Source organism: Solanum stenotomum, chromosome 6, assembly GCF_019186545.1.
Source record: "Solanum stenotomum isolate F172 chromosome 6, ASM1918654v1, whole genome shotgun sequence".
Taxonomy (NCBI): domain Eukaryota; kingdom Viridiplantae; phylum Streptophyta; class Magnoliopsida; order Solanales; family Solanaceae; genus Solanum; species Solanum stenotomum.
Window position 1 is genome coordinate 5,319,927 of NC_064287.1, and position 17,433 is coordinate 5,337,359.

Here is a 17,433-nt window from a genome sequence, read left to right on the forward strand (position 1 = left end):
ATAATTAAGACCCAAATTAGTCGTTAAATTATAAAAAAGTCAAAAATAAAATCACGTGAAAAAACTATCAAATTTATGAATATTATTTGATTAAATAACTAAAATAAATGAATTAAAAATCAAAATACTTTCATTAGTCAAAGGAGGATATATGAGTTATTTAATTTGCACATGTAACAATAAAAGTATATGAGTTTCTTTTTTCTTACGAAATATATATTATCTTTATATCACATTAATTAAGGAGTATATCAAATCTTTTTCTCCTAATAATAATCCAACATAATCTGCACAATATTATTTTTTATAAAGATCAAACAAACAATGTGGCACAGTAATGAAGTGCAAAAAATATAATGAACGTTATTTGAGTATTCTATATTAATATTAGTATTATATTACAAAGAGAGTAGTCAACCTTGATATTAAGACAATTGTATTATAAGAAATGACTTTCTTGATTCAAGACATCCCTACAAAAGGTGCATAATTATTAATATTTATTTAAAAGATCTAAGTCCCAAAATGAGCGAGTGTCCAAAGAACAAACAAGGTAGTGGTAATGGGGGCAATAGAGCCCAATCTTCTTCAGTTGCTCCACCAGACAAAGCTGCACCTAGAGGAGCTACTTCAGGGGCAGGTGGAGGAGCAAATTGTCTGTATGCGATTACTAGTCGCCAAGAGAAAGAGAATTCGCCAGATGTTGTCACTGGTATGATCAAAGTCATTAATTTTTATGTTTATGCTTTGCTAGATCCAAGAGCGATTCTATCTTTTGTGACTCCTTATGTTGCGATGAATTTTGATGTTCTTCCTGAGAAACTTATTAAGCCCTTCAGTGTTTCTACACCTCTTTGTGAGTCTATTCTAGCTGAGAGAGTTTATCGTGATTGTGTCATTTCTGTCAATCACAAGTGCAAGTACCATGGCTGACTTAGTCGAGTTGGACATGGTAGATTTTGATATCATTCTAGGTATGGACTGATTTCATGCCTGCTATGCCTCAGTTGATTGTAGGACTCGATTAGTCAAATTCCAGTTTCCTAATGAGCCAGTTATAGAGAGGAGGAGTAGTTCAGCAATGCCTAAGGGTCATTTTATTTCGTACCTTAATGCGAGAAAGTTAGTTTCCAAGGGGTGTGTCTATCAGTTAATCTGAGTTAATGACTCTAGTGTTGAGACACCTTCTATTCAATCAGTTCAAATTGTGAGTGAGTTTCCTGAAGTCTTTCCATATGATCTTCCCGGAGTCCCTCCTGGGAGAGAAATAGACTTCGGTATAGATATTATTCTTGATACTCGTCCTATCTCTATTCCACCATATAGAATGACGCCAACAGAGTTGACACAGTTAAAAAGCAGTTGAAAGATCTCCTTGAGAAAGGTTTTATTTGGCCAAGTGTCTCACCTTGGGGTGCTCCGATCTTATTTGTGAGGAAGATTGAAAAGGTCTATCTTAGAATGTGCATAGATTACCGTCAGTTGAACAAGGCTACTATCAAGAATAAGTATCCTCTTCCAACAATTGATGATCTTTTCGATCAACTTTAGGGTGCCACTTGTTTTTCTAAGATAGACCTCTGATCAGGCTATCATCAGTTAAGAGTAAGAGAAAGTGATATCCCTAAGACAACATTTAGGACCCGTTATGGTCATTATGAGTTTCTAGTCATGTTATTTGGTTTGACTTTTCACGCCTCAAGCCTACACCCTAGGTGGAACTGACACTCAAGAACCATTACTGGCCCCAAGCGAACCCTTGGCCTAACTTAACTCTTAGCGGAAGACTTAAATGACAAGAAACAGTCTCAAAAGATAACTTATGCAATAACTTAGAATGTCTTAAAAGAAATATTCGACTAGCCAAAATGGCAACTCAAGTCTTAACATAAACAACTGAAAATGGAAAGACTAATGAACTATAACTATATGTCTATGAAGCCTATAAAACTATGAGAGATGTCGGGACAAGACCCCATGATCATCCTAACAACTGAAATAACAAAGCAATGAAAAAGGATCCTCCAAAAAGCAATGAGGCTCACCAATTGACTATGAGTGATCAACTGGATCAATAAAGTGCTGGATGTTGATCCCGGTTACCTGTATCTGCATCATAAAATGATGCAGGCCAAATGACATCAGTACATTGAATGTACGAGCATGCGAGGGGAAAACTAAACATGACATAAACTTGAACTGAATTCTGAAAGAAACACTTACCTCAGCTTTACACAACTCATGGATACTCAACTCAATACAAAAATAAACACTAGTAAAGATGTAGTTTATATAAATCATTTGAACAGTAAATAACAACTCAATGTATTGGAGAAATACAATAGCAACTTAATTTATGTATATAATAAAGTAATATAATTCTTTAGGAGTTTCTCTAACCGACAAGCATCACTATGAGCTATTTGATGATACAACATCTCTCCCACACTGCCAGAACTGTCCTATAACTTGTGGGGATATAGAACGCCTCTACTAAGTGGATCTACTAGTCTATGCTAAAAAGCATTAAGGAGTAATTTAAAAAGTATGACCTTTGCTATACCCACGTTGGCTACATGATTTATAGAGACTTGAGTTATTATGAACTCGTCCCCATATCGGTGCTCAATACTACTCCAAAAATATACTCAGCTCATATGTTTAAAATATAATTCTTTATCTGTGGTTTGAGGTTATTACTCAAAAAGTTTTTCTCTTAAAAGAGATGGAACTCAAAACTACTCATGAAAACTCATTTGGAAATCAGTGTTTCCTTTTATCTTAAATATGAAAACATTTGCTCTTTGGGAGTACTTAGTCCCTATATACTCTTTTGAAGAAATGAACTTTACTCTTTACTCTTTACTCAACTCAAAACTCAAGTCTTAAAACAAGTATAAAGCATTTGTAAAAGACTTTTGAAACGAATACAAGAATTTTCTAGACTTGGCTCTTAACTTTCCTTGAATTTGAATTTATGGATTCAAGGTTATGATTCAAGTTTATGGATGATATCATGATGTTAGATGTACCTTAGAGTGTAGAAATCAATAAGAAAACATAGGTAAGTTTCAAGGTAACTCAAACGGAAAGAAATGGGAAAGGGTATAGCACCTGGTGACCCTGGCACACTGAGTGGCGCAGGGCGCTAGAGCCCTAACTTCAGAGACTGGCTTGGGGCTCACTGAGTGGCGCGACGTGATATACCGTGAGTTTACGGGTTTTTAATATATTTCAGTTAAGAGTTGTGTGTGTCTAGGGCCATTTTATATTACAATTAATGTTTCTGTGTTATATTTGCAGGAAATAGGCTTGGACGAAGTTGAGAGAGACAACAACTGAATTTCTGCAGAAGGAGTCATCTACGGAGGTGACCTACGGACCAGTCACATCCGTAGGTGGGTGGCGTAGATGGAGCATCAGGAAAGTCTTGACCAAGTGTGGAACTACGGAAGCTATTCACGGATCGTAGGTCGACCTACAAGCCGTCCTGCACGTCCGTCATTTGTATAGGAAAGTCTTAGTTCCAGTACCTGATGAAAAGTTCCAAATGTGGAGCCACAAGAGCGGACCCACGGATCGTAGGTCGACTTATGGTCCGTTCTGCAGATCCGTCGTTTGCATCAGAAAGTTGAAGGTTCCAACCTCTGTGGAAAAGTTCTAAGTCCTGAGCTATGGAAGGGACCTATGGACCGTAGGTCAATCCACAGTCCGTAGGTCAGTCTCGTCAATTGAAGCCGTGTCCAGTAGTTTATTTCCTTATTTCGTTTCCTTTTTATTTGGGACTATGTTTTCTATAAATAGGGTATGTAAACCTCATTTTTGGGGGTTAGCCACTATTGTTTAACTTTAGTTCTTGGTGTTTTCTGGGGAATTAACTTGCAAACTCTAGCAATTTGATTTCCTAATTTCGGTTTATGAAGATTCTTGCTTTGAATTTCAATTGAAGATTTCGGGTTTCTTCCACTCATTACGTAAGTTTATGAATTCTTCTTCTAGAAATATGAATTGTGTTCTTGCTAATATGGGTAACTAAATCCACAACTAGGGTTGTGGGAACATTGAGTGATTAACAAAGTATGAATAGTACTAAGTATAGTGTTGTTGCATGCATTGATAATTCTTTCGTTTAGAAGTCTTTTAACAGTGGCCAACGTTAGAAATCGCTTTGTTGCTACTTGCCGGACCAAGGAGTTAGTTAATAAGAAAAGAATTATCAACATAGATTTAGTGTGATATTATCTAATAGTCTAATGTCAATTGGTGTGAAGATGAAAACTAGGCCATACATTGATGTGATGTCTAATATGAGGTAAAGGTAAAGATTAGTAAATTATACACAATTAGCCAGACCAAGGTGCGTGGTGAAATTCTCTATTTGCCAGGCCAAGGATTTAGAGATACATAACTTATCACTTTGCATGTGATACACTAGGAAATAATTACTATTACTAAGATTACCACGTTATGAGTTTATGGGGAACACATACACCATAGTTACTTTCTCTCGTTGATAATAACTAAAGTTTTAATCTTGCTCACTTGTTCTCTAAACTACAATCGGTTATTTGTTACACAACCCCCCTCTTTTACTTACTTGTTTCGAAAATAAGTTGACTAAATGAATATAATTGTAAGTTAAGTTTAAGTCTAAACTATATTCCTCAGGGGATCGACCCCAATCTACAAGTTGGGCTCTTTACTTGATAACGATCACTTATACTTCTTTAGGGAGGTGTAATTTGAGCGTATCAAATTTTGGCGCCGCTACCGGGGAATAAGGCTTTAAGATTAAGTTTAGCTATATTATTGAACTTTAGTCAATTATTTCCTAATTTTACGATTTCTTTTTGTTTTTGTTTTCTTTATGTTTCTACTCTAGTGTATGCCAAGTACACAGAGTCGAGGCGAACCACTGACCCCATACGATCGAGAGTTGAGCAAAACTTTGAGAATGATGAATAATAAAGGGGTCCGTGATCACCCAGTCATAGAAGAGCCTAAGGACCAAGTGAATACTGTGAATGTTCAGGTTCAGGGTGATAATCTACTTGGAGATGCATTAAGGGTGCAAGCTCCGCCTGAACCAAGATTGCGTGATAATTACAATGTCGAATTCAACACTTTCGAATACGAAGGACCCATAATTCTCCCTCCGCTACCTCCAGGGCATACATTCGTGGTGACTAGCAGTTTGATGCAGATGCTTACAACAAGGGGTTTGTTTTCTGGTATGGCTTCAGAAGATCCGCATGTGCATATGGCCAAGTTGAGGAGTGTTTGTAAGAGTTGTGTGGGGTGACAAGATTTGGATATGAACGTTGTAGGGTTGAGAGTCTTCCCTTTATCATTGACCGGTGATGCTGCTGTATGGGTTTCTAAGATTCCGTACAACTCTATTCATACATGGGATCAATTGCACAAGGTGTTCATGGCCAAGTACTTTCCATTGTCAAAGAAGCTGAACCACAAAGATAAACTCAACAATTTTGTGGCACTACCTGGAGAGTCTGTGAGTAGTTCATGGGACAGGTTCACTGCATTCATTAGAAGTGTTTCGAACCATCGTATCGATTATGAGTCACTGAATGAGTATTTCTACAGTGGTCAAGAAGACAATGGTAAGGTTGTGCTTGATACTATCGCAGGAGGGTCATATGGTGAGTGCACTTTTGAGGAGATCGTTGAGAAACTAGAGAAGATTTCCTGAAACAATAAAGCATGGAGCACTCGAAAGTCAGACACTAGAAGGAGCAGTTTTGTAGTTCAATCTGCAACTTGTCAATCTGTCGATGATATTCGTGAGGAGATGGCTCAGATGAGGACCGAACTGGGGTTGGTGTTAAAGCATATGAGCGGAGGTGCTGAAAAGGTAAATGTTGTGAATTATTTGACTAGAAATCCACCACCACCTGTTGAGGAATGCTACTATGAAGAGGATACTTATGCGGTAAATGATCACACGAGGGGTTTCCGAGCCAATGCCTAATGTTCCGTCTTGGATAATTAGCGCCAAGGTCAGAACTATGGTAACTACAATCAAGAGGGTCAATATGTCCGGGATGGGAACTACAATCGCGACAACAACTACAACCGGAATAACTATGGCAACAGAAATGATCGGGCTGGGGCCTATGTTCCTCCTCAAAATTGGGAATTTGGCAATAGGGAAGCTGGGGGTAGTACGTCGCGGATCGAAGATATGACGCAGAAGATGATGAAGAGGTTTGATTCGACTGATGAGAATATGAAGGAGTTGCGCAACGACTTGTCTGGTATTGGTCAAAAAGTTAATGCCCATGTAGTGTCGATCAATCAACTTGAGCAGCAGATGAATCAATTGTCTACTAAAGTAAATCTACGTCAGCCTAGCACACTTCCTAGCAACACCATACAAAATCCGAAGAATGATAGGCATTGTATAGCAGTCACTACTCGAGGAGGTAAGCAGACTATTGATCCACCTATGTCGTTTGAGGTAGAAATTGAGGTTAATAAAGATGATGATGTTACTGGAGAGTGTAAGAATGCTACTGAGAAGGAAGTAGAGATAACCCAAAAAGTTGTTCCCATGCCTAGAGCTCCACCTCTATTCCCACAGAGGTTGGTGAAGAAGAATGAAGAAGGAAAGTACAGCAGGTTTATCGATATGTTCAAACAACTTTCTATCAATGTTCCGTTGATAGAAGCTTTGGAACAAATGCCTGGGTATGCAAAGTTCATAAAAGATTTGGTGACTAAGAAGAGGGTTGTCAGTTTTGAAGATGATGATAGATTGCAACATTATGGTGCTATTGCTACAAGGTCACTTGTGCATAAGAAGGAGGATCATGGTGCCTTCACTATTCTTTGTATCATCGGGTTGCTACATTTTGTGAAGGCGTTATGTGATTTGGGTGCGAGTATCAATCTGATGCCATTGTCGATTTATAAGAAGTTGGGATTAGGGACTCCAAAACCAACTGCTATGCGACTACTCATGGCCGATAGAACTGTGAAGAAGCCCATTGATGTTCTCCAAGATGTGCTTTTGAAAGTGGAGTCATTTATTTTTCCAGTGGATTTTGTGATACTTGACTGTAAGGTTGATTTTGAGGTTCCCATCATTCTAGGGATACCATTCCTTTCTACTGGGCGCGTTTTGGTTGATATAGAAAAGGGGCAGATGAAGTTTCAATTGAATAATGAAAAGGTAACTTTCAATATCTGTAGGTCTATGAAGCAAGGTAGTGAGATCAAGTTGGTATTAGTGGTGAATCATAAGGTGGAGCGAGGTTCTGAGGTGTCTATTGAAGAGCGATTGGGTGTTGATGCATTGGAAGCGGTTATGATGAATTTTGAGGATGATGGTATTTAAGACTATGATGAATTGGTCGCCGCACTTGATAGGTTCAAATTCCATTCCAAACCAAAAAAGCTTGAGTTAGATATGAAGAATCGCCACTCTCCACCCGCAAAATCGTCTATTGAAGAGGCTCCAAAATTGGAGCTTAAGGCTCTACCATCACATTTGAGGTATGTATTCTTGGGGAGAGAAGGTACTTTACTAGTCATTATTGCAGCAAATTTGTATGTGGAGCAAGTTGAGGCATTGGTTTCTGTGTTGAAGAGGTTCAAGAGGGCAATTGGGTGGATGATTGCGGACATTATTGGGATTCCTCCTGGCATTTGTTCTCATAAAATCCAACTCATGCCGAATCACAAGCCTAGTATTGAGCACCAAAGATGACTAAATCCGCGTATGCAAGAGGTAGTGACAAGTAGTTGGATGCTGGAGTCATTTATCCCATTGCAGATAGTAGCTGGGTTTGTCCTGTTTAGTGTGTGCCCAAGAAATGTGGGATGATTGTGGTACCTAATGTGAGAAACAAGCTTGTTCCGATGTGGCCCGTGACTGGATGGAGAGTTTGTGTGGACTACCGGAGATTGAATGCTTAGATAGAAAATGACTGCTTCCCTATGTTCATGGATCAGATGTTGGACCAGCTTGCTGGTAATGGTTGGTATTGTTTTCTTGATGGTTATTCGGGATACAATTAGATTTCCATAGCTCCGAAAGACCACATTCACTTGCCCTTATGGGACTTTCCCTTTCAAACGGATGCCATTTGGGTTATGTAATGCTCTAGCGACCTTCCAGCGTTGCATGATGTCAATATTTTTGGATATGGTGAAGGACACTATTGAAATATTTATGGATGATTTCTGTGTGGTAGGTGACTCATTTGATGATTGTTTGGATCATTTGGCAGAGGCACTGAAACAGTGTGAAAAGTGCAATCTTGTGCTTAATTGGGAAAAGTGCCACTTCATGGTGAAAGAGGGGATCGATCTGGGTCATCGGATTTCTGAGAAGGGTATTGAGGTTGATAGACTGAAAGTCGAGGTAATAGAAAAGCTTCCACCACCTATCTCTGTAAAAGGTGTTAGAAGTTTTCTTGGGCAAGTAGGTTTCTATAGGAAATTTATCAAGGACTTCTCCAAAATTGCACACCCATATTGCAAATTGCTTAAAAAGGAGTATAAGTTTGATTTTGATGATGCTTGTATAAGAGCACTTGGAGAGTTGTAGGAAAAGCTAGTGTCCACACCTATCATTATTTCATGAGATTGGGGACAACCGTTTGAGGTAATGTGTGATGTGAGTGGAGTGGCGCTTGGTGTGGTATTGGGACAGAGGCGAGAGAAGATTCTTCATCCTATTTACTATGCCAGCTAAGCTCTAAATGTGGCTCAAAAGAATTACACAGTGACTGAACAGGAACACCTTGCTGTGGTTTTTGCATTCGAGAAATTTCAATCCTACTTGCTTGGTACTAAGGTCATAGTGCATACTGACCATTCTGCATTGAGGTATCTGATGGCTAAAAAGGATGCAAAATCGAGGTTGATTAGATTGGTATTGTTGCTGCAAGAGTTCGATTTTGAGGTGAAAGACAGAAATGGGACAAATCAAGTTGCCGATCATTTGTCCAGATTAGAGGAGGAAGCTATGATCAAGCTAGGAGATGGGGTTGAAATTAATGATGCATTTTCAGATGAACATGTTTTGTTTGCTTCTCATGATCTTATTCCTTGGTTTGCAGACTTTGCTAAGTACTAGACAAGTGATCTGGTTCCATCGAATTTGTCTTTTCACCAAAGGAATAAGTTTATGCATGATGTGAAGAAGTTCTTTTGGGATGAGCCTTATTTGTTCCGTATTTGTGCTGATGGGATTATTCATCGCTGTGTGCTCGAGGTCGAGATGTTGAGTATACTAGAGGTGTGTCATTCATCGCCTGTTAGTGGGCATCATAGTGGTATTCCGATGGCACATAAAATTTTGCAGTCTAGATATTATTGGCCTACCATCCACCAAGATGCTCACGATTTCGCCAAATCTTGTAATCGTTGCCAAAGAGAGGGAGGAAATTCAAAGAGGCAAAAGCTACCTATGAATACAATCTTGGTAATTCAGTTGTTTGATGTTTGGGGCATTGATTTTATGGGTCCATTTGTGAGTTCACATGGGATGAAGTATATTCTTGTTGCGGTTGATAATGTGTCGAAATGGGTGGAACCAATTGCGCTTTCAAACAATGAAGGTAAAAGTGTCACCGTATTTCTGAAAAAGAATATCTTCTCCAGATTCGGTACACTTAGGGCGATTATCAGCGATGGAGGTTCCCACTTTTGCAATAAGTTGTTCAAGGCCTTGTTAGAGAAATATGGAGTCCGTCACAATGTAGCCACTCCTTACCATCCGCAGTCTAGTGGGCAAGTTGAAGTGTCTAACAGAGAAATCAAGCAAATCCTTACTAAGACTGTGAATGCTAATAGAATCGATTGGTCTAGGAGGCTTGATGATGCTCTATGGGCCTATCACACCGCATTCAAGACTCCCATAGGTATCTCCACCTACCAACTTGTATATGGGAAGTCTTGCCATCTGCCGGTAGAGCTAGAGCATAAGGCTATGTGGGCGCTAAAGGAGTTGAATTTGGATTGGGGCGCCACATAGAGTCAGAGAGTAAGTGACATGAATGAGCTTGATGAGTTTCGCCTAAGAGCTTATGAAAGTTCAGCCTTGTACAAAGAGAAGATGAAGAAGTATCATGATCAAAATATTGAAAAACGTGAATTTGTTTTGGGTAATCTGGTGCTTCTATTCAACTCTAGGTTGCGCTTGTTTCCTGGATAGCTCAAGTCCAAGTGGACCGGGCTATTCATAGTCACTCAAGTGTTCCCACATGGAGCGGTCGAGCTCGAGAACAATGAGGGAACAAGGTTCAAGGTAAACGGGCAAAGGATTACAGTCTACATGGCAAAGAGGAGAATGGGCAAGAGGTGGTTGAGGCCTACTTTCTTGATGAAGTTTGAGTAATCAAGAGGCACCTGCGTCGCGTCGCGACGTTAAATCAAGCGCTGCTTGGGAGACAATCCAAGATGTACAATCTAGCCAACTACATGTTTTTCTTTTCGATTTAGGAGATTTCTTTGTTTAGTTGACTTTCAGTAATTCTTAGATTGGTATTTTATTTTTGTTTTAGTGTTGGATAGATATAACATATGGTCCGTGTCTAAAAAGTGTCTAGAAAATGTAAAAAGAAAGGCCTAACGGTTGCTACATGTGCAGGGATGAAAAGCAAAATCTACAGAAAAAGGTCTGTTGCAGAGGTCTATGGACCCTATCGATGGTACGTGGTTCAATCCACAGACTGTGAATAGTGTCCGTAGATCCCCAGGTAAGTCTTCAAAATTTTCTAAGTGTTGAGTGACCTATGGATTCCATCTACGGTCCGTCGATCGACCCACAACCCGTAGAAGGGGTTTCGTAGGTCCAAACCTATGGTTCAGTCGACCCAACCCAGACCCTTTTTAATAAAACTCTTCATTTTTTAAATTCATTCCCTACTTCCCATATTCCCTCCTAACCATTTCTAACCCCACCAAATGCCATAACTCCCTCATCAATCCCCCTTATCACTCCCATTTTCCATAATCATTTTCCCCCTCTCCCAAATTTCCATTCTTCATTCTCCCAAAGCTGATCATTTCTACTTACCCTTCCCAAGAAGAGTTCAAGGTCCGGGTCACGAAGGTCTAAGGAGTTTTAGCATCACACAATCACCCACTTCCATTAATTGTAAGGTAAACAATTTCAACTTAACTCTGAATTTTGGTATTCATTGTTCAATTTATGAAGTCATGAAGTGGATTTTGACCTTGGGTTGTTTTTGTATGAAAATGCATGATATACTATAGTTAGAAACACCCTTGAGATGATAGATTGTGATTGTGTTGTCTTTTTAATCAAATAACTTTTGGTAAATCGTCTAGATGGAAGTTTCAACTTAGGGTTCCTAGTTTTGCATGCAATAAATGTTAAAGAATGAGTAATCGGAAGCCTAGGGATGACAAACTACCATAAATTGTGTTGAAATGCATGATTAGACTTAGGTAGATTGTTTGAATGGTTGAAAAATGGTTTACATATGAAGCATGTCTAATACCTAGCACGGATCTGACCCACGAGATCCCGTCTACAGACCGTCTATTAGGTCCGTGGGTCTGGTGTACATGAAGAATACACTAAGTGTAGGTCAATTTACGGGCCGTTTTGCACATCCTTCGTGCCCAACAAAACCCAACTTTTTGGGACCTCTGACCTACGGGCCGTAGGTACCCATCATAGGTGGCCACTAAAGCTACTGTCTGATTTTTTTTTGTTTTTTGTTTTGGTTCGTTCTTTGTTCTAAATTTTTTTCTAGTGTGTTATTAGTTTATTTTGGTAATACTAAACCTCCACAGGTACCATGGATTCCGAGAGAACTCCGACTCAAGTACCAAGGGGCAAGTCAAAGTCGATGGCACCCATATTTCGGCTGATTGATGAAGATAGTGACGCGGAGATGGATCCCGCCTATGTCCCACCTACTACGAGGACATCCCCTACTGCACCTCGTACTACCTGGAATCAATCCCGACAGGTGGTTCCCGACGTAGTCACTGCCTCCCAGTCTGTTGAGGAGGATACACAGATCGGTTCACCGACTGGTTCTACTTTTGGCTCTAAGTCTGCCTTTGCTTCTGAGTCTGTTTCGGCTTCGCATCCGGCTCTAGTTCACCTGGGATGACTGCCTCGTCTGATGAGGCTACTAGTACAGAGGAAATTCCAGTGCCACCGAACACCAATCCTGCCCTAGTCGCGGAGGAGCCAAACATGTGGTGTGTAGATGGTTAGTGGAAGATATCTCAAGACTCTAGGATGGTAAATGAGAAAAAACGGATAGCTCGATTGATTATCGAGGATCACCGGTCTATCATATGCAGCCTTCATACTATACCTATCATCCAGGCACTATTCTAGAGGCACCGGTGCGAGTGGATGGCCCGTAGCCCAGGATCATATAGTGGGCTAGTATTTACAGATTTCTCTATGGCCTGGGCCATACACTAGCTATCAATACGGTCGAGTTTGATTATCGTTGGGACATAGTGAGGAGCGGGGCATTCCAGATGAATGGAGAGCAGAGGGAGAGTTTATTACGCTGGTTGGCTCGTCATATTTCTACAGACAGAGAGAACGCCGAGTGGGTTAGCACCCGAGTTTGAGTATTAAGAAGGCCATATTGACTTTTGTGGCCAAATTCTTCTAGCTATTGGTACAAAACAGGGTGTCTCCTATACATGCATACAATGTTCTTACTTGGGAGCGCATAGTCATGGTGGCAGCCATAGTTGCTGGGTTTGAGATGAGCTTTGCCCCCATGATTATTACGGAGATTCACGAGAGGGCCTTCAAGGCTACCAACACTTACCCCTTTCCATGCCTCATCTTTCAGTTGTGCAGGGATTCTGAAGTGTTGGTCTATCATTGTGATAAGTTGATCCAGGCGACCAAGACCCTGGATATAGGCCTGATTCGAGACGAGGCGAATGTGGCAGCAACAGTTTGAGGTACCTTAATTGGGAGCACACTTAGTTTCCAATATGGGACAGATGCAGGGTGATGAGCCTACCCCTCCATCCCCCACTGAGGATGCTTTGACCTTGTATTTTCTGGCCGCCAGTTAGGCCCCAAGTTCCTCTAGAGCCACCCCTTCTTCAGGGTCTGTTGTTGTGCCCTTGGCTCGAGCCCAGAAGTTGGAGGCCCAGATGACCTTATTACTCCAGCTTACTAGGCCTTGGATGCAGTGTGCAATTGATGAGTCTACAACTAGGGTGGAGCAGCAAATGGAGCAGATGATGGATTGTAAGGTTCAGGTCGTGCACCAGTGCCTTGACGCATTTAAGCTACGAGTCCAAGAGCGTCCAGCCCCCAGCATAGATGTCTCTACTTTCCAGATAGAGTTGACTAGTTTTTGGGCTGATCTTGATACCCTCCTTGCCCTACCTGAGACTGAGCCTGAGTCAGCCCCCACAACATCGGTTGATAATACAGTGTTAGATGCACTATTCGGGGATGAGATGCCACCACCTGATTCTTCCCATCTTGCTGGGAAACGCCCCCACTCCAGTCGGGGTTTTGAGGACACTAAGGCTGAGAGGGTTCGTAAGAGAGAATGCCAACAACTTAAGGAGGCTCAGAGGGCGTCTATAGTTGATGATGAGACACACCATCAGTGGTATAGAGAGGTTGGTATTGGTTCCTCGAGCAGTGTGAGCACCACTGATGGTGTGGTGAGATTTGAGGTTAGCACTACTGAGGGTGCTGAGGTTGTTGATACGGGCACTATTAAGAGTGACCTGAGTGTTGATCCAGCGGGCTCTAGGAAACCGATCCCACCCGCTTGTTGACAGGTCTTTGGTGCTATGCGCCACAAGTTTGTTTCACCCGATCCTTTATTCTTTACTTTTTGTGCATTGGGGACAATTGCATTCTATTTTTTTGGGGGTGGGGTTAAATGAATTGTGAGTAGTAGGGTGAAGTCTGAGTAAGCCAACTCATAATCCTCTCTTGGGGTTTTCTAGCCTGTGTTCTTTTCCCTCAAGAGAGACTGTATTAATTTCTGTTGAACCAACATGTGTTAGGATTGTATGTGTAGAAGCATGAGAAAGAATGAAACATGATGGCATAATTAAGAATGAAAATGATACCCGTCCAAAAGTTGTGATATGTTCTTAAATCTGTAGGCTAGAATGAGTTGAATGTGTTGGCTCTGAATGTGACATGATAAGAATAGATTTGACCTCATGAATTAAGCTAAAAACTTGAACTGGGTAATCTGATAATCTGATAATGAAACAAGGTGCCAAGAGTGTGTGAAAATAGTTGAATGTACTGACAGTTTTGTGCCAATCTAGAACTTGCCTTGTTGGTCCTACTAGGATAATCTAGGCTAGAAGTTGGGAAGTGATCATATGCCATTGTTCAAATTAGTCCACTTAAGCCTAAAATGATCTAAACAAATAGTAGCATTGTTCCCTTTTGATCCAAATATTTGAGCCTAAAATTGACCATTTCTTTTGATTCACCTAACTCTTATTCCCCTAAAATATTGTCTTGGCCCCGGTCCCTCCTTGGACATGTGGACCTTGACTTAGGCCAAAAGCCTAAGTTGAGGCTGGCTAAGTAAAAAATGACCTTGATCTTGGCCTTGTTTTGACATTGGATAATGTGCACCTCAACTAATGCAAAATGCATAAGTTTAGGGTGGCTACGAAGGAGGAAACAAAATGGAAAAAAGTGTATGTTGTGTGTCTATTGGTCGATCTTTGTCATATTTTGATCTGCATGAGTTAGCATGTCGAGTCTAAGAGAAATGATTTGCACTAGAAAAGGGAGTTCGGATAGAAAGCCATGTGATTGCTTGAACTTGAATGTATGCTTCTACACAAGTGTTATTTAGAGTCTTAGTGTGTCACTTGAGGACAACCAACAAATTTAAGTTGAGGGTGTTAATATATCATGAGTTTACGGTATTTTTAATACATTTCACTTAAGAGTTGTGTGTGCCTAGGGCCATTTTTTATTAGAATTAATGCTTTTGTGTTATATTTGCAGGAAATGGCTTGGACGAGGTTGAGAGAGACAACAGCTGAATTTCTGCAAAAAGAGTCACCTACGGACCATAGGACCAGTCACGCTCCGTAGGTGGGTGGCGTAGATGGAGAATTAGGGAAGTCTTGACCAAGTGTGGAACTACAGAAGCTATTGGTGGACTATAGGTCGACTTACGGGCCGTCCTGCATGTCCGTAATTTATATCATAAAGTCTGAGTTCCAGTACCTCATGAAAAGTTCTAAGTGTTAAGCCATGAGAGGGGACCCATGGACCGTAGGTCGACCTACGGTCCGTTCTGCAGGTCCGTCGTTTGCATCAAAAATTTGAAGGTTCCAACCTCTGTGGAAACGTTCTAAGTCCTGAGCTACGGAAGGGACCTACGGACCGTAGGTCGATCCACGGTCCGTAGGTCAGTCTCGTTGATTGAAGCCGCGTCCAACAATTTATTTTCTTATTTCGTTTCCTTTTTATTTGGGACTATGTTTTCTATAAAAAAGGGTATGTAAACCTTATTTTTGGGGGTTAGTCACTATTCTTTAACTTTAGTTTTTGGTGTTTTATGGGGAATTAACTTGCAAACTCTAGCAATTTAATTCCTAATTCGGTTTATAAATATTCTTGCTTTGAATTTCAATTGAAGATTTTGGTTTCTTCTACTCATTACGTAAGTTCATGAATTCTTCTTCTAAAAATATGAATTGTGTTCTTGCTAATAAGAGTAACTAAATCCACAACTAGGGTTGTGGGAACCATGAACGATTAACAAAGTATGAATAGTAACTAAGTAATTCTTGAATAGTGTTGTTGCATGTATTAATAATTCTTTCGTTTAGAAGTCTTTTTAACGGTGGCTTATGAGTCCACATTTTGGACTCATTTAGGGATTTATTTTGATTGAATTAGTGTCCTCAATTGCATATTTTGTCTCAATATCTGATGTAAATCCTTAAGTTTCAGGTATTTGACTTGAGAGACAAAGCATGGACGCTATCGAGCAAAAAGGAAGAAAGCGGCTGAAAGAAGGAAGAAAAGACAGCCTGAAGATCGCCTAATCCATTAGGTGAGTCGCCAAAAGGCCTCAAATCTCGCATGAAGTTCCAGTGTGCTGAGCCCTGAAGGAAAATATCAAGTCTGCGAGGAATGAGAGCAGTCGGCGCATCGCCAAACAGTTCCGTGAAGCAACACCCTATCGCCTAATGATTCAAAACGCGAAGATGCTAAAGGAAAAAGCTAAAAGGCAATAAACCAAACCAAAGGACGGATCGCCGAGTGTATCGGTGATCCCGACTAACTGCGCCGAGTGATCCTTCGCAGCACAAATTTTCAAAAACTATAAATACTCATTTTATTTTGTAGCTTAGTACCAAGTTGTAGAGAATTATTACTGAGACTTAGAATATTTTCAGTTTTTTTTAGTTCTTAGAGTTTTTGGGAGACATTATTCTTGAGCTTGAAGGTTTTGAAGGTTTTCAACTCTAAGAAATTGGAAGTGGGTCTCAAAGAATCTTCATCCTAGATATGTTTAAAGACATTTTATATCATACCCACTTGATGGAAATACTTGTTAGTATTGATTTCTCTATCTTTTTCATGTCTAGCTAAAACCTTAATTCTTGGGGTGTGATTTTGTAAACATGGGTTAAATTTCCTGTTGGGTAATGCTTATTGTTAGTCTATTTGCTGTTTAAATGTGATTTCATTTAGTAGTTGTGTTTGAACTTAATGGAATTGTAGTTGCAAATACGATTTCATCTTAGTGTTTTTGGCTTGCTCGAGAGAGAGGTTTTAAAACTAAGACTACTAAATCGATAGCCAGGGGTTATTGGGTCGTCGTGGGTTCTACTCGAGAGAGTGAATCCTAGACCTCCTCCCACACATTCAGCTTGAGAGAGTGAATGGGCTAAGGTGGAGGCTGCGCTTAAATGATGCAACTCGGTGTTCGAGAGAAATCGAGTTGATTCGGGGTAAGTTGCTCGATAGAGAATTTACCCCCACTAAAGTCTAGCCTAGTTTCAAATATTTAGTGATTTACTATCAATAGCAATTACCCAATAGAATATTTTATCTCATATTCCTATCACATCCCAAGAATCCCGTTTCCTTATCTCGTATCTTTATATTTTCACCATTTTTATTTATTAGTTGTATACAAACCCCATATTTGATAATTGACTTTCGTGTCACCTTTTGATTTATTATTTTTTTACTCGTTAATGTCTATGGCTATGATTGATTAGAACATAGTTTTACTTTTCTATTAATTCTTGCAACCACTCCCTTGGGACTCGACCCCAAACCATTCGGTTAGGTTATATTACTGCACGCGATCGCTGACACATGAATTGGAAGTTATGTCTTTGATTACGTCGTCAAACAATTAAAATGGTGCTGCTACCGGGGAGTGGTGTTAGTTGAGAATTTTTAGTTTAGTAAAATTTTTGTTC

At 40.2% G+C, this 17,433-nt stretch overlaps 1 pseudogene; it reads left to right on the forward strand.

Moving 5' to 3' along the window:
* Positions 1-5,431: 5,431 nt before the first annotated feature.
* On the forward strand, positions 5,432-15,316 carry LOC125868419 (uncharacterized; annotated as a pseudogene).
* The last annotated feature ends 2,117 nt before the right edge of the window (positions 15,317-17,433 follow it).